General features: G+C 43.4%; 1 non-coding gene across 1 annotated transcript; it reads left to right on the top strand.

The window, feature by feature from the left end:
• Window positions 1–13,481: 13,481 nt before the first annotated feature.
• On the top strand, window positions 13,482–13,619 carry LOC119931269. The gene has a single exon (XR_005452118.1). It is a non-coding gene; the product is annotated as a small nucleolar RNA SNORA7 (small nucleolar RNA).
• Window positions 13,620–21,602: the final 7,983 nt, after the last annotated feature.

The raw sequence follows: 21,602 nt of genomic DNA, 5'->3' as shown, positions 1-21,602 counted from the left end.
TAGATTGCCGTTCCCATCTGTGACAAGGACTATATCTGATCTGTTAATCTTGTACCTATTCCAGTCATTGGCATTTATTAAAGTCTTAATAAGTACCCCAATTACTTCAGATTTTTATGTCTGCTTATCATTTGCTTGTGGAGTAAGAGGAGGAGGGAGAGGAAGGGAAGCCATGGGGCAGGAGTCGAACAGGTGAGTGATACCTGTTTACGAATTTAAAATTGGGCTAGAGTTTGGACAAGTTACAAACAACCTGATATTTTGCGTTAATTTTTTTTTCCCATTTCATTCATTCATTCATTCAATTGTATTTATTGAGTGCTTACTGTGTGCAGAGCACTGTACTAAGCGCTCGGGAAGTACAAGTTGGCAACATATAGAGACGGTCCCTACCCAACAATGGGCTCACAGTCTAGAAGGGGGAGACAGACAACAAAACAAAACATGTGGACAGGTGTCAAGTCATCAGAACAAATAGAATTAAAGCCAAATGCACATCATTAACAAAAAAAATAGAATAATAAATTTGTAAATATGTATGTTTCAAATGGACAAATCTGCTGATCCTTAAACTTATCAAATAAGTCTCTGGCAAGAACATAAACTCAGTAAAAGTAGAGAAGCAGCATGGCTCAGTGGAAAGAGAATGGACTTGGGAGTCAAAGGTCATGGGTTCTAATCCCGGCTCCGCCACATGTCTGCTGTGTGACCTTGGGCAAATCACTTAACTTCTCTGAGCCTCAATAACCTCATCTGTAAAATGGGATGAAGACTGTGAGCCCCACATAGGATAACCTGATCACCTTGTATCTCCTCCATCGCTTAGAACAGTGCTTTGCACATAGTAAATGCTTAACAAATGCTATTATTATTATTATTATTATTATTATTATTATTAATAATAATAATAATAAACAGAGGGCCATTTGTTTCCCAAATAGATTTCATTACTCTGCTAAATCTCTTTACCAGGTTATACTTGATCCCAATCACTTTTAATCCAATATACTACTTAGCCAACTTAACCTTTTAAAAGTAGTTTTATTGATGGAGTGTTAAACTGACATGAACATTTCTCAAAAAATGAATGGAATTATTTTGCTGAGTGATCTTAATTATCTGGAATAATTAGCTTCAGTCAATTCTAAAACAGCTCTCAAAAGAAATCAGCATTTGGGAAGGGATTGGGACAACAGGAAGCCACTTGGCAATTTATTCAAAAATTCCCAGTTGCCCTTGAGAGCACAAAGGGCAATCCAAGTTGATTCATTAGTACTTAATTATTTGAAATGAATAAAGAGAGCAAAGATTTAGAGATCGTTCTGTGAGTAAGTTCCCTGTGGGCAGGGACTGTGCCTAATGACTCAGATTGTGTCCTCCCAAATGCTTAGTATGGTGCTGTGCACACAGTAAGTGCTCAGTACATATTATTGATTGATTTTTGATTGATTGGGCCGGGGAATGCTGAAGGTTTGGGCAGTCCAGAGGTGTAGGTGTTAGGAGAGCAAACAAGCAGATCTAAAGTGGAAGGGGAGCAAGGACTGAAAATACCAGAGGGGCAGAATCAATCAATCCACCAATCATTCAGTGGTATTTATTGAGTGCTTACTGTGTGCAGAGCACTGTTCTAAGCACTTAAGAGAGTACAAGAGAGTAGGTAGACACAATCCCTGCTCAAATGGAGCTTACAGACTCAAGGGGAAGACAGATATTTAAGTAAATTACAGAATGGACACCCAAAAACTGATTCTCCAAGGATATTACTGGCAGAAGGGTGATTAGCCAATACTCTTCATGCCTAAAAGAACAGCAAGGGTTATTTTAAAGCCTGGTGGGTGTCTGCCCTCAGGGGGAAATTAAATGCATGGTTTGGGTTTTTTTATGGTGCATTTGTTGAACACATACTTTGTGCCAGGCACTGTACTAAGCGCTGGGGTAGATTCAAGCTAATCAGGTTGGACACAGTCCATGTCCCACAAGGGGCCCACAGTCATAATCCCCATTTTGCAGATGAAGTAACTGAGGCCCCGAAAAGTGAGGTGAACTGCCCAAGGTCATACAAAAGACAAGGAGCAGAGCGGGGATAGGAACCCAGGTCCTTCTGATTCCCAGGCCTATGCTCTATCGACTAGGCCACGCTGCTTTTTAATTGGGTTCTGTAGAAGTGGCTGCCTTTGAGGGAGAGGTAGAGTGAGGAAACAGACAGCTCAGGGCAAAGGAGGGGAAATGAGGGAGCTGGCCAGGTCACTCCTAGAACACCCTCTCTTCTAGAGTTGCCCCACTTCAAGTTTGGCAAAACCAGACCCAAACTGAGACCCAGCTTCCCCCTCGATCTGTCAAGAGGGGATGTACATCACTGAAATGCAGAGCATTATGGATATCTTCCCAGAAGTAGGCTTTGCCAAGACAATAATCTAAGACAAGAAAATGGAGGAGCGACCTCATCACAATGGGACAATGGTAGCTCAGGAGAGATGGAGAGCAGGCCGAGCTGGCCTAGAGGAGATCCCATGGATAAACTCAAAAGTCAATTTTGGAACAGATTTTCCCACTAGCTTCTCAGCTGCCTACTGGCTCCATTCAGCATTTCTGCAGCATAGAACAAGAAGAGGGCGAGAAACCACCAAGAAGAAATGGACCTAAGCTGCAGCATGTGGGACTGAGTTTAGACTTAAGGCAGAACGTCCCCACACAGGGTGAGGCACGATGCTTGCGGTTCCGGAGCTTCTACCCAGAGGGCTTTGAAAACAGGCTGAATTAAGGAGTATGGTAACCTAGGACTGCCTAGTGGCTTTTGCTTTTCTGGAAACTTTCTCCCTCATTCCAACAACAGAGGCAGGGAAGGGCAAATGGCATTTTATGATGTCCAACTAAGCAAAAAAACTCTTGAAGCCCAGTGGTAGTTGTTTCCCTTAGTGTAGACTGCCCCAGTAAAATCCTCACGGTGCCTACAGCTGCCTCGTTCAGGTTGTCAGACCATGAGAGGGAGGGATATTGGGAAGATAGGAAGGCAAGAAAGAGGAAAGGGATAAGGGAGAAGAGGAAGGATGGGAGGAGAGGAGAGAGTGGAGAGGACAGGGATGGGAGGAGGGGGAGAAGGGCAGGAGGGGAGGAGGGAGAGTGGAAAGGAAGGATAGAGGGAAGGGAAATGGTAGTTTTGCCACATGCTCCCGCACACTGTTGACCAAAGCGAGGGCCGCTGTCTTGTCTTGCCCAAGGGACATGGTGGCAAGACTGTGAGCCCACTGTTGGGTAGGGACTGTCTCTATGTGTTGCCAATTTGTACTTCCCAAGCGCTTAGTACAGTGCTCTGCACATAGTAAGCGCTCAATAAATACTATTGATTGATTGATTGATTGATTGGAGGCGGGGAAAGTGAAGGATAAATACTGGCTTTTGAAAGGTTAACAATTTACAAATGAACTACAGATGATAAAAATCAAGACTGCTGCAGGCAGAATGCCGAATGCCTGCAACAGCGTGATGTGCATACAGCCAGAATCAGCCAGGACCCACGGCACAGACTGCCTCCCTCCCTTCCTCTTTTCCTCTCTCCTTTCCTTTCTCCATTCCTCCCTCCTCTCCTACCCCCCCTCTGCCTATTTTCCTCCTTCTCTTTCTTCTTCCTTCCCTCCTTCGTCTTCACTATTCTCCCTGCTCTCTTCCTTGCCTTCATATTATTCTTTTCTAATAATAATAATAATTGTGGCATTTGTTTAGCTCTGACTATGTGCCAGGCACTGTACTAAGCGCTGGGATAGGTACAAGAAAATCAGGTTGGACAGAGTTCCTGTCCTACATGGGACTTGTTTTACATTTTACCCATTTTACAGAAGAGGTAACTGAGGCTCAGAGAAGTGAAGTGACTTGCCCAGGATCACACAGCAGACAAGTGTGAAGCAGCAGACAAGTGTGAAGTGAGAAGCAGCATGGCTCAGTGGAAAGAGCCCAGGCTTTGGAGTCAGAGGTCATGGGTTCAAATCCCATCTCCACCAATTGTCAGCTGTGTGACTTTGGGCAAGTCACTTAACTTCTCTGGGCCTCAGTTACCTCATCTGTAAAATGGGGATGAAGACTGGGAGCCCCCCGTGGGACAACCTGATCACCTTGTAACTTCCCCAACGCTTAGAACAGTGCTTTGCACATAGTAAGTGCTTAATAAATTCCATTAAAAATAAAGTGGCAGAACCGGAATTAGAAACCAGGTCCTTCTGACTTCCAGGCCCATGTTGTACCCACTATACCATGTTGCTTCTCCTTCCCATTCCTCCCCCCAACCTTTGCTCTCTCTTTCTCTCTCTCTTTGGTTCTCGCTTGCACGCACACGTGCTCTCTCTCCCCCCTCCTCCCTCCTGTCTCTCTCCTTCCTTGCCTGCCCTTTCCACCCAATGGGGACCTATATATCACAGGGAGAGAAAAAGAGATGATGCTGATGAGCCTCAGACCCTCTTTGGGACAGTTGTTTCAGAGATGACTCCCTACCAAAGCATTTGCTTTCAGGTGATACACATTTTGTAACAACAAAATTCCAACTTATTTCTTGAAGCTGCTCCCCATCCACACATCTGTGGGTTTGCCCTGAGTTCAGGGAATGTGAACTATGCAAACTCTTTTATTCCCAAATCATGCTTCTACAAACTATCTCATTTTTGTCTTCACAACAGCTCTTTGAGGTAGGTAAAAAGACAGGTATTTCCATTTTGCAAATGAGGAAACTGAGATAGTCACAGTCACACAGCACAGAGTCAGACTCAAACCCAAGTCCTTCGGCTATCAGACTGAAGCTCTTCCACTGTACCACATGCCTCCCCTAAAATCCAGAATGCCTAGAGTTTCAAGGGAACAACAAGGTTGTTTAGTCCAGTCCCCTGCATTCCCATATTTCCAGGACCCTGGGAAAGATGAATCAGCTAGGAAACCCAATAGATCAATCAATCTTATTTACTGAGTGCTCACTTTGTGCAGTATGACACAACAACATAACAAACATATTTCCTGTCCACAAAGCTGTCCCTGTCTTCCAGGGAAAGAGGATAAAGTGACATTTCTAAGCTGCGTGAGAAAGGCCTTGGTCAATTGAAGAGACCCACCTTTGGGCTGTATTGGTATTTATTGAGCACTTTCTGTGTGCAGAGCATTGTATTAAGTGCTTAAATGTGCCTGGGTAGTGGAAGAGGGTAGGCAGAAGAGCAATAGAAACAACTAAGGAGAGGGAAGTGAGACGTGTGAGAAAATGATCAAGCAATTACAAATTTTGGGGACAACACAGCATTCAGGAAAGTGAGGAACAAAAATAGGGAAAACACTAACCTAACATTCAAGAGGAATGCTTAGGCTTAAACCGTGAGTCCCACGTGGGACAGGGACTGTGTCCAACCTGATTATCTTGGATCTACCCCGGTGCTCAGAACAGTGCTTGGCACATAGTAAGCACTTAATGAATACCATTAAAAAATGGGCTTTAATGGGCAGCAAAAGAGATTTAGGGAGACCAAGAGAATAATTTCTTGGTAGTAATAGTGCTTGAATGTGAAAAAGGGTATCTGAAGCAGATGGTGACACTTTAGTACTTCTGGGTTACTAGCCCATTAGGGTTTTCATTCCCTAAACACTCAGCACACTCCCCCAAGTCTCCAACTTAGCACTTATTTGTGCATGTATATATCTGTTGCTCTATTGCTTCACCCTCCCTGTAATTTATTTTAGTGCCTGTCTCCCCAGCTAGATTGTAGCTTCTGTAACCTCAGACGTATACAGGAGGAGCCATCACAAGCCCACCCAATCCACTTATGCCAATGAGCTCATCCTTCCCCGGAGGCCAGCCCCCGCCCAACTCAAGACCTCCTTGGGAGTCTCAGGGCCAGACCCTAGAATCAATGTCAACTCATGGTGTTTATTGAGTGCTTACTGCATTTAGAGCTCTGTACTAAGCACTTGGGAGAGTACAATATAACAAAATCAGTAGACACATTCCCTGCCCACAACGAGATTATCATATAGAGAGGAAAGCAGTGGGATTAATATGGCCTTAGGCCAGGTGTTAGTCCCAGCCCAGTACCCCAGCCATATTAAAAGCTATCTATCAAACGCAAGTAAGATGTTTATGATCCGATAGATGTTAGCTGGCAAACTCATTTTTATCATAAATATCTCCAGCAGATAATATGCTTCAGTGTAAAATGATGCATTTTCCTATGGCAGAATTCTCAGGCGGCATAATTCTTCTCCCACACCGGCTTTCTAAAGATAAACATACGATGGGTCATAATTACCCAACATTTTATTTTCCTTTAACCAGTCTGGTCATTACTATAAACTGATGATACTTCGTTTAGAGGAGACAGAAAATTCATTCTAAATTAAATATGGAGGGAAAGGCATGAGATCTACTCCCTCAATAATGGAGTATGGCTCAGACAGATGATTTGTCATAATAAAAATCAGTTTATGTTTTTGTACACACAATGATGTGAAAGTAGATGGGGAAATGGAAAGAATTGCTAAACTTCGTGAATTTCCTGAGGTATAGGTCTTCCTTCAGGAAGCAGTGGGAAGCAATGTGGCCTAATGGAAAGAGCATGGACCTGGGACTCAGAGGACCTGGGTTCTAATCCTGGTTCTGCCACTTACCTCCCATGTGACTTTGGGCAAGTCACTTCACTTCTCTGTGCCTCAGTTCGTGGTTCAGTGGAAAGAGAACAGGCTTGGGAGTCAGAGGTCATGTGTTCTAATCCCGGCTCTGCCACTTGTCAGCTGTGTGACTTTGGGCAAGTCACTTAACTTCTCTGTGCCTCAGTTACCTCATCTGTAAAATGGGGATTAAGACTGTGAGCCCTATGTGGGACAACCTGATTACCTTGTATATTCCCCCCAGAACTTAGAACAGTGCTTGGCACATAGTAAGTGCTTAACAAATACCATTATTGTTTTATTATTATTATTATTATTATTATTATTATTATTAATACCTGTTCTCCCTTCTATTTAGACTGAGAGCCCCACGTGGGACTTGATTAGCTTGAACCTATTACTGTGCTTAGTACAGTGCTAACCACAATTATTTAGGAAGCTGTTCTATAGGAAAGCAGTTTCTCTAGAGTAGAAAACTAACCTAGAAAACTGAGTTGGGTAACTCAGCACCTAGGAGAAGGCGCCATCCACTTTGCTGCACCAAGAGTAACAGGAACCCCTGGTCGTGTTTTGGGCAAAGAGCTCTTGGTCAATCCATCAGTGATATGTACTGAACATTTACTGTGTGCAGAGCACTGTACTAAGCGCTTGGGAGAGTACAATTCCTATCCCCCACTTCAAAATCTTATTGAAGGCATATTTCCTCCAGGAAGCCTTCCTTGATTGAGCCTCCTCTCCTCTTCGCCCACTCCCTTCTGCACTGGTCTTACTTGCTCCTTCATTCATCCTCCCTCCCATCCCCACAGCACACACGTGTGTGTGTGTGTGTGTGTGTGTGTGTGTGCGCATACATTTCATTCATTTATTTATCTATATATATGTATTTATTTATATTAATGTCTGTCTCCCGTCTAGACTGTGAGGTTGTTGTGGGCAGAAATGTGTCTGTTTGATGCTATAGTGTACTCTCCCAAGAGTTTAGTACAGTGCTTTCCACATAGTAAGATCTCAATAAATACGATTGAATAAATGAATAAATGAAAACAATAGAACAGAGTCAGTAGACACATTCCCTGCCCATAACAGGCTTCCAGTCTTGGTACTGGAGGGATAGATATATTCTCTGAAAGCAAGGAGTGGCTAAACTAGAGAAGCTGAGAGAGGCAAAGTGTTCACACCAACTGCAGAGAAGTTCCACCTTCCCAAGTCAAGACACAGACTGCTGGGGAGAAAGTAGCATGGCCTAGTGAGAAGATCATGAGCCTGGGAGGCAGCAGCCTGGGTTCTAATTCTACCCTTGCCACTAGTCTGTTTGGGCAAGTCACTTCACTTTGTTTTAATGGCATTTGTTATGTGCTTACTTTACTATGTCCCAGACACTGTCCTAACCTCTGGGGTAAGTACAAGTTAATTAGGTTGAGCCCAGTCCCTGTCCCACATGGAGCTCACAGTCTAAGTAGGAGGGAGAATGGGAGAACTGAGTCACAGAGAAGTTAAGTGACTTGCCCAAGGTCACACAGCAAGCAATTAGCAGAACCAGGATTAGAACCCAGCTCCTCTGACTCCCAGGCCCATGTTATTTCCATTAGACCCTATTGCTTCTCTGGATCTCAGTTCCCTCATTTGTAAAATGGGGATTCAATACTTGTTCTCTCTTCCACTTAGATGGTGAATTCCATGTGGGACAGGGATTGGGTCTGATCTGATTATCTTGTTGCTATTCTAGCACTTAGCCAAGTACCTGGCACATAGTAAGCACTTAGCAGCTACCACTATTACTAAAGAAGGAACTGGGAAAGGAGAAGGTGCATCTGGAAAGAGAAGCAGGATGACCTAGTGGAAAGAGCACAGGCCTGGAAGTTGAAGGACTTGGGTTCTAATCCCAGTCCCCCCTCTTGTCTACTGTGTGATCTTGGTCCAGTCAGTTCTTTTGTTTGTATCTCAATTCTCTCATCCATAAAATGGGGATTCAATACCTGTTCTCCCTCTTAATAAGACTGTGAGCCCCACGTGGGACAGGGGTTGCATCTGACATAATTAACTTGTATCTGAACTAGTACTTTGAACAGTGCTTGGCTCATAGTAAGCACTTAACAGATATCATAATAATAACAGGCAGAGTTAGTATTAGAACCTAGGTCTCCTGATTCCCAACCCTGTGGTCTTCCCGCTAAACTTCTCTCCTTCTCCCAGAGGCAAAATCCTCTAGAGAAGCATTGTGGCTTAGCACAGGCTTTTGGAGTCAGAAGACTATGGGTCCTAATCCCAGTTCTGCCACTTGTCTGCTGTGTGACCTTGGGTATATCACTTCACTTCTCTGGGCCTCATTTACCTCATCTGTAAAATGAGGATTAAGACTGTGAGCCCCATGTGGGACAGGGACTGTGTCCAACCTGATTACCTTTTATCTACCCCAGTGCTTAGAACAGTACTTGGCACATAGTAAGCACTTAACAAATATCATAATAATTATTACTGGACTCTGCAGACTTCCGCTAATGGGGAGATATTTGAGGGCCATCTGTGGCCACCTTAGGTGAGAAACCATACTTGAGGTGAATTGAGTTCAGCTTCAGAGATCATACTTCTAGCCTGGACACTTGAGTGAGGCCTAATAAAGAAGAGCAGAAGAGGAGCAGAGAGCAAAGGGTTGGCTTGGCTTCAGACAATAGTCGGACAAATGGCCATTCAGCTTCTTGTTACTCAGCAAGAGAGAGATTCAGCAAATAAACCTCACCACTTTAAATTATTCTATGGGGCACCCAATGTCTCCAATGTCTCTTAGGTATATAGGAGTGATACAGAACTAGCAGATCAATAGCAGATCAAAGAACTCCCATTGGAGAGAGAGATTTCTGTCAAATCTCCATCAGAGTCAGCATCTCTCTTCATTTTCTAAGATGATGTCCATATTTGTTTGGCAAGAGAGGTTTTCATTATAATTTTAAGTATATTGACAAGCATCTAGGATTTATCATCTGTTGGTCAATACTTAACTCTCAGACTAATAGATCTGTGTTCCTCAGCAGAGAAACTAATTGCTTGTTATTGGTTTCCTACTTCACTAATGCTCAAACTCATCACTTAAAACAGAAACTTTAATCCAATGGCTCTTGAGCTTCCGGTCTTCCGCTTGAATTTTGTACTCAGCTTTCCTGGGCCCTCTGACATGCAGAATAGGTCAGATATTTACATTAATATAGATTATATGCCTTAAACAATCAATCAGTAGTAGTAATTGATTCCCTACCTAGTGCAGAACACTGGACTAAGCACTTAGGAGAGTACAACCAATGTACAAGACATCCTAGAAGTTAGTAAACTGAGGCTAAAAAATAGGGATAAGATCAAATACACATATTGATGCAAGTGAAAAAATATATCCCAGAGTGCTGTCAAAGTACTTCATTAAGTGACCTTGGGCAAGTCACTTAACTTCTCTGTTTCTCAGTTATCTGTAAAACGAGGATTTAGATTGGGAGCCTTATGTGGGACAGGGTCTGTGTCCAACCCAATTCCCTTGTATCTACCCCAGTACTTGGTACATAGTAAGCACTTCACTAATACCACAATTATTATTATTAATAATAGGATCCTTGTTTCCAGGTGCCTCATTCCTGTCTTTGCTAGATGCCTTTACCAGCTACTATTGCTAGGTGAATATGAGCAGGGTTGGTAAAAATCATTGATGGTTGGTACCTCTTTGTAAGGCTAAATATATTAAAACACTATAAAGGAGGAAGAACGGGGATGTAAATTTAGCCAGCATTGGGAGATGGATGCACAACAAACCTTTTAAAATTCAAGGTCTAATAATAAATCATTAACAAAGTCTAATCATTCATGTTTCCAGACACTCAGAACCAGCCTATTCATGTCAACAGAATCAGGTAGAACATTCTAGGGAGAGTGCACAAACAGCAAAAGTCGTGGTCCTCAAGGAACTTAGAATCAACTCCAGTAGACTCCAGTACTCTCCCTCTAGTCAATCAATCAATTAGTTGATAGTATTTATGGAGTGCTTACTCTGGGCAGAGCACTGTAGATGGTACTGGGGGGAGAATCAAAGAGTTGGAAGAAATAATCCCTGCCTTCAAGGAGTTTGCCATCTAACAGTGGGACATAATCATAACATAATGATAATACTAGTAACAATAATAATAATGATTGTGATATTTGTTAGGCACTTACTATGTGGCAGGCATTCTACTAAGCTCTGGGGTGGACAGAGTCCCTGTCTCACATGGGGCTCACTGTCTCAATCTCACTTTATCCCCCTCCTCTCCAACCACTGGGAGAGGGTTCCTCTTTAACAGAGGGGAGCATTTCTTCATGCAAGCTGAGAGCTTCGACCCACATGGAAAAATTGGCATTAAGGTGGCACCCTTTTTTGTGTGTCTTTGATAGCGATTATTGACCATTAGACTTTGAATTAAATTGGCATGACAATATTATGCATTAGTTAAGTTGATATCAAAGCAAATCTTGATCATTGAAGGTTTAATGGTACATCATGGGTCATAAGGCACTGAGCAAAAATTTTTAAAAAATGAGACCCTGACTGGAAAATATGGGGTAATGTGGCTGCAACCTTGGACCTTGTGACCTGCCAGGGAAGCAGCCTAGTCCAGTGGATAAAACAAAAGGATGGGAGTCAGAGAGACTGGGTTCCAATCCCGGCCCCACTACTTGTCTGCTGTGTGACCTTGTGCAAGTCATTTCACTTCTCTATGTCTCAGTTCCCTCATCTGTAAAATGGGGATTAAGTCTGTGAGCCCCATGTGGGACAGGGACTGTGTCCAACTTGATTAGCTTGTATTTACCCCAGAGCTTAGAACACATAGTAAGTGCTTAACAAATACTATCATTATTATCATTTTTTCAAAAAACAAAACTGGTGTGTCAGTCCTCCAGAGGCTTCCTCCCAACTCATCTGCTCAGTCTGGGCCTCTTGCCAAGCTGGCTCTTCTCAGACCTCTCCTCTTGCCCATCAGCTTGGTCTCCTTATATTTGCTGAATGAGCCCCATCTCGGGACATTCTCAGTGGTGCTGGGTCCCCTGCTACCAGGGAGTGTGTAAGAAATTATGATTAAAGTCATGGCAGACATCTTATTGATCGTCTTTCTCTTCCTTGTTTGCTGACCCCTTCCTGGGAGGAGTATAAACCACGCTGTTCAAAGGAGCCATAACTCAAATCTAATGTTAAGACTTTGTTTAAGAAAGCGTTTAACATTTTTCTTCTCCTGTCCTCTGGAGCTTCAAGAGCTTAATCATCTTTATGGCCCCCAAACATTTGGAATTTATCGGAAACATTTAAACTGGGTTGAAAAGCAAAAGCAGAGTGTCCTAAATTGAGGGTAAATTCTCATTTGCTTTATGCATGTTAATTTACAATTTGACAGTGATTTCAAGGTCTTAGCTCCAATCCTTTAGGACGTGTATATTCTGCTTATTCTTCCTGGTTTTCTTCTCAGGGTCAAATCAATTGTTTCAACCACATATGCAGCAAGGTTCCCTTCTCTGCATAACTTCAAGGCCCCTGCTTCAGAGTTCCAGTGGTTTGGTTCACCTTAACTTGGCAAATCCTGAGGAGAAAATGTCTCATGAATGATGCCATGACCTTAAAAGGGTACTGCAGTACCTTTTCATGGCTAGGACCACCCACTAGCCCAGGCACCATGTGCAGTCTGCTGTCATGCTATTAAGAAGACTTATGCAAAGAGATGAAATGGTTATTTGGAGAGGTAAACCGATGCAAGGCCAAACAAATTTAACATCATAGAAACTGCAGGGCTGGATTCCCACTATCTCTTCCCCCTTCTAGACTGTGAGCCCACTGTTGGGTAGGAGCCATCTCTATATGTTGCCAACTTGTACTTCCCAAGCGCTTAGTACAGTGCTCTGTACACAGTAAGCACTCAATAAATACGATTGAATGAATGAAAGAAAGACTAAGAAAGGCAGAGAGAAATGGTTGGGAATGTAATCTCTAGAAGGCATATCAACTTTCGTTAGGAGGATAAAACCAGAGAATCAACTCTGGTTCATAAAATCATAAAGATGGGAGGGACTCCACGATGGAGCCAACTACCTCCAGGCCAATTGGTCTGTTTAAGAAAATTTCCAAAATTAAGAAATCCAATTTCCCTAAGCTCTGTGGAAACTGACCTTTTCTGTGCACTATACAGTTCTTAGTAAAGTGCTCTGCACTAGGTAAGCACTCAATAAATACCAATGAATGATTGACTGTATAAGATAGCTGTAAAATGGTCCCTTTTGGAAATCCATAATAATAATAATGATGGCATTTATTAAGTGCTTACTATGTGGAAAGCACTGTTCTAAGGGCTGGGAAGGTTACAAGGTGATCAGATTGTCCCACGGGGGGCTCACAGTCTTAATCCCCATTTTACAGATCAGGTAACTGAGGCACAGATAAGTTGAGTGACTTGCCCAAAGTCACACAGCTGACAATTGGCAATCCATGCAACTCTTTCCTATTTTCAGCATGTTTCCTAGAGGAGTGAGGTCTCTAATTCCCACACTGCCTATCCTTCTCTCTATAGTGTCTGCAACTTGAGTTAGAACCAGCTGGTTTACAAAGGTTTTCTCTTACGCCTTGCTGAGAGGCAGGCAGCAAAGGTGACAGGCAAGCTGTCTCTGGGCCACATCTATAGGATCTCTTTCATCCCCAAATATTCTTCAGGACTTTGATCCAGGCTACATCAGAATCACGGCTTTGCAGCCAAGATGGTTAAGATGGAGTGGCTACAGGAAAGAGTCAGCGTGTTCAACTTGGTTTAGTTAAGTGGAGTCTTCAGCTGAATTTTGGGAGCCCTGAGCCTATTTTTCACCTCTCAGGGTTGCACCTGGAGAGTTTACAGTACTTTACCAGTCTCGATTATGGGAGGGAGAGTCAAGCAGAGGCATACCCATTCCATTCCTAGCTTGACCAGTGGCTAGTGAGTGGAAGGCAATCTGCTACAAGTTAAAACTCACCTGGGCTGGGCAGCAGTGGCATGGGAGAGAGTCATGAGTGGAGACTCAGGTTCACTGCATGGAAAGAAACAATGGTAAACTGCTTCTGTATTTTTACCAAGAAAACTCTATGGTTACACTACCAGAACAATTGCAGATGGAGGTGGGGCATTCCGGGAGAGATGTGTCCATGGTGTCGCTATGGGTTAGACACAACTCGACAGCATGAGACAACAACAACAAAGACTATTTTTGCTGTCAGTTTACATGTCTGTTTTTAGGATGATATAAATGATTATTACTATTGTGGTAACTGTCAAGCACTAGCTGTGTGCCAAGCACTGTACTAAACTACAGGGTAGATACAATGTGAGCAGACTGGATACAGTCTCTGCCTTCCTTGGGTTTAGAGTCTAAGAGGGAGGGATAATTGGTATTTAATCCCCATTATATAGATGAGGAATCTAAGGCACAGGGAAATTGAACTACTTACCCAAGGTCACCCAGCAAGTGAATGCAGAGGTCAGGATTAGAACACAGGTCTCCTGACTTCCAGATCTGTGCTCTTTCCACTAAAGATGAAGGTTCCAGGGCCTCTTGGACCTTACTGGCTTTTAGCAGTAATATCAAGTGACTGGTCAGATTTCCCTGAGATCCATTAGTCAATAAATCAGCAGCATTTATTCATTCATTCATTCAATCGTACTTATTGAGCACTTACTGTGTGCAGACCACTGTACTAAGTGCTTGGGAAGTACAAGTTGGCAGCATATAAAGACGGTCCCTACCCAACAACGGGCTCACAGTCTAGAAGGGGGAGACAGACAACAAAACAAAACATGTGGACAGGTATCAAGTCATCAGAATAGAGATAAAGCTAGATGCAGATCATAAACAAAATAAATAGAATAGTAAATATGTACAAGTAAAATAAATAGAGTAATAAATCTGTACAAACATATATACAGGTGCTGTGGAGAGGGGAAGGAGGTAGGGCAGGGGGATGGAGAGGAGGAGAGGAAAAGGGGGGTTCAGTCTGGGAAGGCCTCTTGGAGGATGTGAGCTCTCAGTAGGGCTTTGAAGGGAGGAAGAGAGCTAGCTTGGCGGATGTGCAGAGGGAGGGCATTCCAGGCCAGGGGGAGGATGTGGGCCGGGGGTTGATGGCGGAACAAGCAAGAATGAGGTACAGTGAGGAAGTTAGCAGCAGAGGAGTGGAGGGTGTGGGCTGGGCTGTAGAAGGAGAGAAGGGAGGTGAGGTTGGAGGGGGTGAGGTGATGGAGAGATGGGAATGAAGGCAACTGAATGTTCAGGCAAACCCTAACTTCCCTATTCTATTCCCAACCTACTGCATCGCCTATGCATCTTCACCCTCACCCACAAAGAACTTGGGAACTCCACCCTTCCCTCCCCACACAACTCTTATGTACATATCTTTAAGATGATTCTTCTGCCTACTCTAGTTAATTTTACAGTCTGTCTCCCCTGCTAGACTGTAAGCTCCTTGAGGGTAGGGATTGTATCTACTAACTCAATCATTCTATCGTATTTATTGTACAGAGCACTGTACTAAGCATTTGGAAATTACAATTCAGCAACAGAGACAATCCCTGCCCACAACGGGCTCTATTGTACTCTCCCAAATGCTTAATACAGTGCTCAGAGTAGGCACTTAGTAAATACCACTGACTGTTTGAAAAACTTCCTTTCTCTTTCCCCAACATTACCTCTTCTGAGTATTTCCAGCTTGTGGCCTTTCAGTCTCTGTCTCTCCTCCCTGCTAACATGCCTTGCCAAACTGCTCCTGCCAAACCTGTTCTCCCTCCTATTTAGACTGTAAGTCCCAGGTGGGACAGTGACTTCATCCAACCTGATTATCTTGTATCTACCTCAGCACTTAGTCCAGTATATGGCACAGAGGAAGTGCTTAACCAATATTCACTATTAATATTGTTATATTATTATTAATCAATTGTATTTATTGAGCACTTACTGTGTGCAGAGCACTGTACTAAGCACTTGGGAAGTACAAGTTGGCAACATATAGAGACAGTCCCTACCCAACAGTGGGCTCACAGTCTAGAAGATAATAATAATAATAATAAATGATCTTTCTCTCAGCTCAGGACAAAATCCACAACACCAGCCTCCCCTTCCCCACCCAACAAGAACAGAAAGCATATCTGTTATTTGATTAGCCAGCACAGGGGTCAGCAGGGAGATCTTTGGGACCAGAGTCCCCCAGTGTTTTGTTGGGTGGGGACAGAACAGTTTGAATCTCCCACCAGCTCAATCCAACTCCCTTGATACCTCCTCAGGGAGGGATCTGGAAGCCTAAGTTCAAAGGAGCAGCATGACTGATGAAGTGACCTAGACCTTTGCCTGACTTTAAGCTCCTGGGAGACTCTGTCTGAGCACAGCCATTGGAAACTTTCCACTGGAAACTAGACTCCAGTTTCCCAAACATCGCTTCCTTCCACATGTCAAATTGCCTCTAGATTTCAGAAACAGACCACTCTTTTCCCACAGCACAACAAATGCATCATTTCTTATGGAGCCCTAATTAAGCCCTAGAGAAGCATCTACTTAAATCTGCAGTGTAATTAGTACTTAATTTTTCAAAAAGCTAATGAAAGGGTCTTCCTAAGATGCCTAAGAAGTTGTCACTTCATAGTACTATTCAGTTTGAATATTTGGAGATAATGATTTGGGAAATAGTTTCTGAACAGAAAGGAGAGGAAAGGTGTGGGAAAGGAAAATTGACTCTTTATGAGGAAATGAGCAAAACAAGAGACTAAGAATGGCCAGAAGGATTTTTTTGAATTTCCTCTTGGCATAAGCTCTACCTTGTAGGTGAAGAGTCCCAAAAGTAGAAACTTTAATAAATAATAATAATTATTATAATGTTTGTTAAGCACACACATACTATGTACCAAGCACTATACAAAGCACTGGGTCAGGTATAAAATAATCAGAATGGACACAATCCCTGTCCTACATGGGACTCACAGTCTATATGGAAGGAATAACAGCTATCTTATCCTTATTTTAAAAGATGAGGAAACTGGGGCACAGATAAGTGGCAGAGCCAGGATTAGAATCCAGGTCCCTTGATTCCCAGAAACGTTCTTTCCACTAGACATTTGTTTAGCGCTTACTGTGTGTCAGGCACTGTACTGAGCACTGGGGTGGATACAAGCAAATCGGATTGGATACAATCCCTGTCCCCCAAGGGACTCACAGTCTCAATCCCCATTTTACAGATGAGGTAACTGAGGCACAGAGAAGTGAAATTACTTGCCCAAGTTCACACAGCAGACAAGTGGGGAAGGGGAGGCTGATGTCTACTCCATTCTGCTTTTTGGCCTTTGCAGTTGGATGGAGTCACACCTGATAAATCACATCCACACAGTCAGTCTAGACAGCAGAATCCACAGTCATCTCCAAAACAAATGTCACTAACCCCTCTTCTACATCCTGCGCAGCCAGGAGTGTCTACATGGTATCTGCCTGGAGAAGCATGTGGGCCACTCAGGCAACACTTCCATTCACATATTCCAGCATTTAGCAAGTACTTCATAAATGTCATTATCATCATCATCATCATCACTGTGCTCCTGGAGACTAAGGGGCAAATCCATCCGTACTCTGACAGTGTTTTCAGAGAAAGTTGCAAATGGTCTGAAGGCACTGAGAACTTCTGGTTGAAAAATCTAGCTCTGGTTCAAGTAAAAGAAGCCATGATGAGCTGGGTGTCCACATAATCCAGATTATTTGTGTTGGATAGATATGGCTTCAGTGCACTAAACACCTAGATTAGAAGACCCTACCAAAGGTCTCTAGTGGGATATAAATTTAGGTATTAATGCCACTTCTGAAGTTATTATCATCCACATCCTCTCTTGAGCTTGGGACTCCCTCCCTCTTCATTTCCCACTCCCTTCTGCATCGGCCTGACTTACTCCCTTTGCTCTTCCTCCTTCTCCCAGCCCCACAGCACTTATGCATCTATCCATAATTTTATTTATTTGTAATAATGTCTGTTAACTTGTACTGATATCTCCCCCCTTCTAGACTGTGAGCTTGTTAGGAACAGGGATTGTCACTCCTTATTGTTGAATTGTACTTTCCCAAGTGCTTAGTATAGTGCTCTGCACACAGTAAGCACTTAATAAATATGATTCAATGAATGAATCAATCAATCTGACAGACCAGCACTCATCCCATCTTCAAAGTCATCCTGAAATCACATCTCCTCCAACAGGTCTTCCCTGATAACTCATTTCCCCACCCTATTCACCCTCCCTTCTGTATCACTTATTGTGATGAGCAGTTACAACTCTCACACTTAGGAGAGGGAAGAAGAAACCAGAAGAGTCATTTTGTGAGACCCCTCCCTGAAGACATAGCTGAACAAATCATAAAGGAGAGATTTGGGAGGAAGTGGAGGGGCCAGGTTAGGTAAACGAGAAGACCATCGGCAACCTTGAGGTGAGGGAAGATGAATTGTGTGCCTGAAAGAGCAAAGCATGGGGAGAACTCATCTATGGACCCTGGATGGACACAGGGAGGGATCAGAGAGGATCCCTGCTGATTCAGAGTTCAAGGGCCAGGATTCTGGAGGACCAAGGCTCCTGCTCCTGAGTGGGAGAAGAATGTGAGCCATGGGATGCCTACAAGATAGTATAGAGGGTCCCGGGGGTGGGGAAGGAGGAGAAGATCCATGAAAAGGAGGTGTAAAATGGATTTTCTTGTTACCTGGTTAACAATTTATTAAACATTGCCGAGATTTCAGATCTTAGTGTCTGTCTGTAGTAGGGGACAGGGAAGAAGCTCAGGGTCTTAGGGAAACACATGGACTGGGTAACCATGGGCTTGGGAAGGAACACTTTGTCCACGGGGTTTCTGCAGTGAGCCCTGGGGAGGGGGTGGTAGGCTAGTCCCCGATGTCCTCTAGGCCTTTGGGAAAATATGTGGGCTTCAGTCATAGAGTGGAGGTAGCATTAGGGGTGCAGCGATTTAGGACTTAGGGAGCAGTGAAGAGTAGGAGGACTTAGAAGGCTGGGAGAAGTGGATCAGGGTCCAGGTGCTACTAAATTGATGATGGGAGTTCTTTTAGGAAACAGCTTGGCCTAGTGGATAGCACATGGGCCTGGAAGTCAGAAGGTCATGGCTCCGCCACTTGTCGGCTGTGTGACCCTGGGCAAGTCACTTAACATCTTAGTGTTTAGAACAGTGCTCCAGCTCTTAGAACAGTGCTTTGCACATAGTAAGTGCTTAATAAATGCCATCATTATTATTAACTTCTCTGGGCCTCAGTTGCCTCATCTATAAAATGGGGATTAAGACTGTGAGCGCTGTGTGGGACAGGGACTGTGTTCAATTGTATTATCTTGTGTCTACTGTAGCACTTAGAACACTGCCTGACACATAGTAAGCACTTAACAAGTACCATAATTATTATTATTATTATTTGGGCCTGGATTTAGGACTAAAAGTCCCGGGTAACATTGCACCTCTGAAGCTCTTAAACATCCCAGCCCCCATAGTACTTATGTAAATATCCTTATATACTACCATTTCCCTTACCTGTAATTTATTTTAATGCCTGTCTCATCCTCTAGACTGTAAGCTTCTTGAGGGCAGGAATCACTTCTTCCAACTGTTATATTCTTCCAAGCACTCAGAGCAATGCTCTGCACATATTAAGAAGTGCTCAAAGAATACCACGGATTGACAGATTGATCTCCAGGGGAAAGGTTGCATGACAACCAAACAGTTCCTTTACTTGGGATAGTTAACTCTGAGGACTAAAACAGCCTTTTGCAGGTACAGGGAGGTAGTGAGAAAAATCAAACAACTCTTCTCTCTTTTGATCTTCTTACTAACAAGGATAGCCAGGGGCTGAGAGGTTTGAAGAGTGGTACCAAAGCCTGTTTCATCCTGCAAAAAAATGGAGAGTGCCAGCTCTTTTTTTTTTAATGGTATTTAAGTGCTTACTAAAAGCCAGGCACTGTTCTAAGTGTTGGGGCAGATACAAGGTAATCAGATTGGACACAGTCCCTGTCCCATGTGGGGCTCACGCCTCAATACCCATTTTACAGATGAGGTAACTGAGGCACAGAGAAGTGAAGTGACTTGCCCAAAGTCACACAGCAGAGAAGTGGCAGAACCAGAACTAGAACCTAGATCCTTCTGACTCTCTGGCCTGTGCTCTATCCTCTAGGCCACACTGCTCCTTTTAATACCACATCCCTGACAGTTCATTCTTCCCCGTTCCACAGTCACTGAGGCCTTGAGGAGGCTTCCCAGGGTTCTCACTTCTCTCAAAAGCAATAACCCCTAATGTGGATGAGAAATAATCATAAGGACAGTCTTCTCCAACCCAGGTAGGGGAGACCTGTCTTAGTGCGATGGGGAGATTCTGTGTCTGCAGAAGGTTCTCCTGGACTTATTTAAAAACAGCTAATTAAACTCTGGAGTACAAGTCCCACCAGAATCCCTAATTGGCAGCATATGATTATTAGCAGATAATTAAGTCATCCCTCAGCGTTTTAATTCACATTTGTCATTGAGCCCACTGAATTTACAGCTCTAGGGTTAAGGGCACAGCTAAATTTTGCTGCCAATTTCTTTAGAAAGCCAAGGTAGTCATCAACTTGGTTTGGTCCATTAGGCTGATGGAGTTGTGCCATGGTGTGCAGTTAAATGGTGGATCCTAAGCCCCCATAAAGCTGTGACTATACAGATAAACCCCAGGTACAATGACCCCACCATACAATCACCCCAAGGATTCAGCTACTGTTGTTTGGTGCCTTACCCCAGGCTGCAATAATAACTGTGGCATTTGTTAAGCACTTAATATGAGCCAAGCCTTATACTAAGCCCTGGGGTAGATACAACACAATGATGTTGGACTCAGTCCCTGTCCCATATAGGGGTCACTGCCAAGAGGAGAGGGAGAACAGTTAGTTAATCCCCATTTTACAGACAAAGAAACTGAGGCAAAGAGAAGCTAAGTGACTTGCCAAAATTAGAACTCAGATCCTCTGACTTCCAAGCCAGTGTGCTCTTTCTACTAGGACATGCTGATTCTCTACAACCACCCCACAGTACAACAATTCTGGGGATTCCACTGTTGTAGCAGCATAATGTAGTTGATACAGCATGGACCTGGGAGTCAGAAGGTCATGAGTTCTAATCCTGGCTCTGCCACTTGTCTGCTGTGTGACCTTGGGCAGTCACTTCACTCCTCTGTGCCTCAGTTACCTCATATGTAAAATGGGGATTGAGAGTGTAAGTCCCACTTGGGACAGGGACTGTGTCCAACCCAAGTTGCTTGTATCCACCTCGGCACTTAGTACAGTGCCTGGGACACGGCAAACACTTAAATACCATAATTATTATTATTATATTATTTCTAGCCTTACTAGTCATTTACCCATCAGACCCATAAACTCTGGCTCTTGAAGGAAAAATTACCCCTAGTCTGTGTCAGAATTTCAAGTCATTGAAGGAGCTCCTAAGCAGAAAAGCAAAGAAGTTGCAAAACTGGAGAGGCAACTTCAAATGGACATGAGCAGTGCAGATGTTTGATACTACTTGTTTAGAGGAATAATCATCCGAGAACTTTATCAAATTTTGACAATTTGATGCATCATTGCCAGGGACCAAAACAAGTAAAGTTATGGTTTCAGCTAAAATCTTGGGATTAAAAACTCTTAAATCAATTTTCACAAAAGTGGATAAATGTATAAATATGATTAAGGGCATCCCTATGGTTAGAGTTAAAAGATGCACACAAGTGTTTAGAAGCTTTCCCTCTACCCCCACTTGCCGTTTCAGCACTTCCATGTAACTCTAGTTGTCTTGTTTCTATCCCCAGCACTTAGTATAGTATAGTATAGAGTCACATAGTAGATGCTCAACAAATTCCAATCAATCAATGGTATTCATGAGTGCTTACCGCACGCCAAGTACTGAACTAGGCACTTGGG

Source organism: Tachyglossus aculeatus, chromosome 7 (genome assembly GCF_015852505.1).
Source record: "Tachyglossus aculeatus isolate mTacAcu1 chromosome 7, mTacAcu1.pri, whole genome shotgun sequence".
Taxonomy (NCBI): Eukaryota; Metazoa; Chordata; class Mammalia; order Monotremata; family Tachyglossidae; genus Tachyglossus; species Tachyglossus aculeatus.
This window is presented reverse-complemented; position numbering and strand designations above follow the sequence as displayed.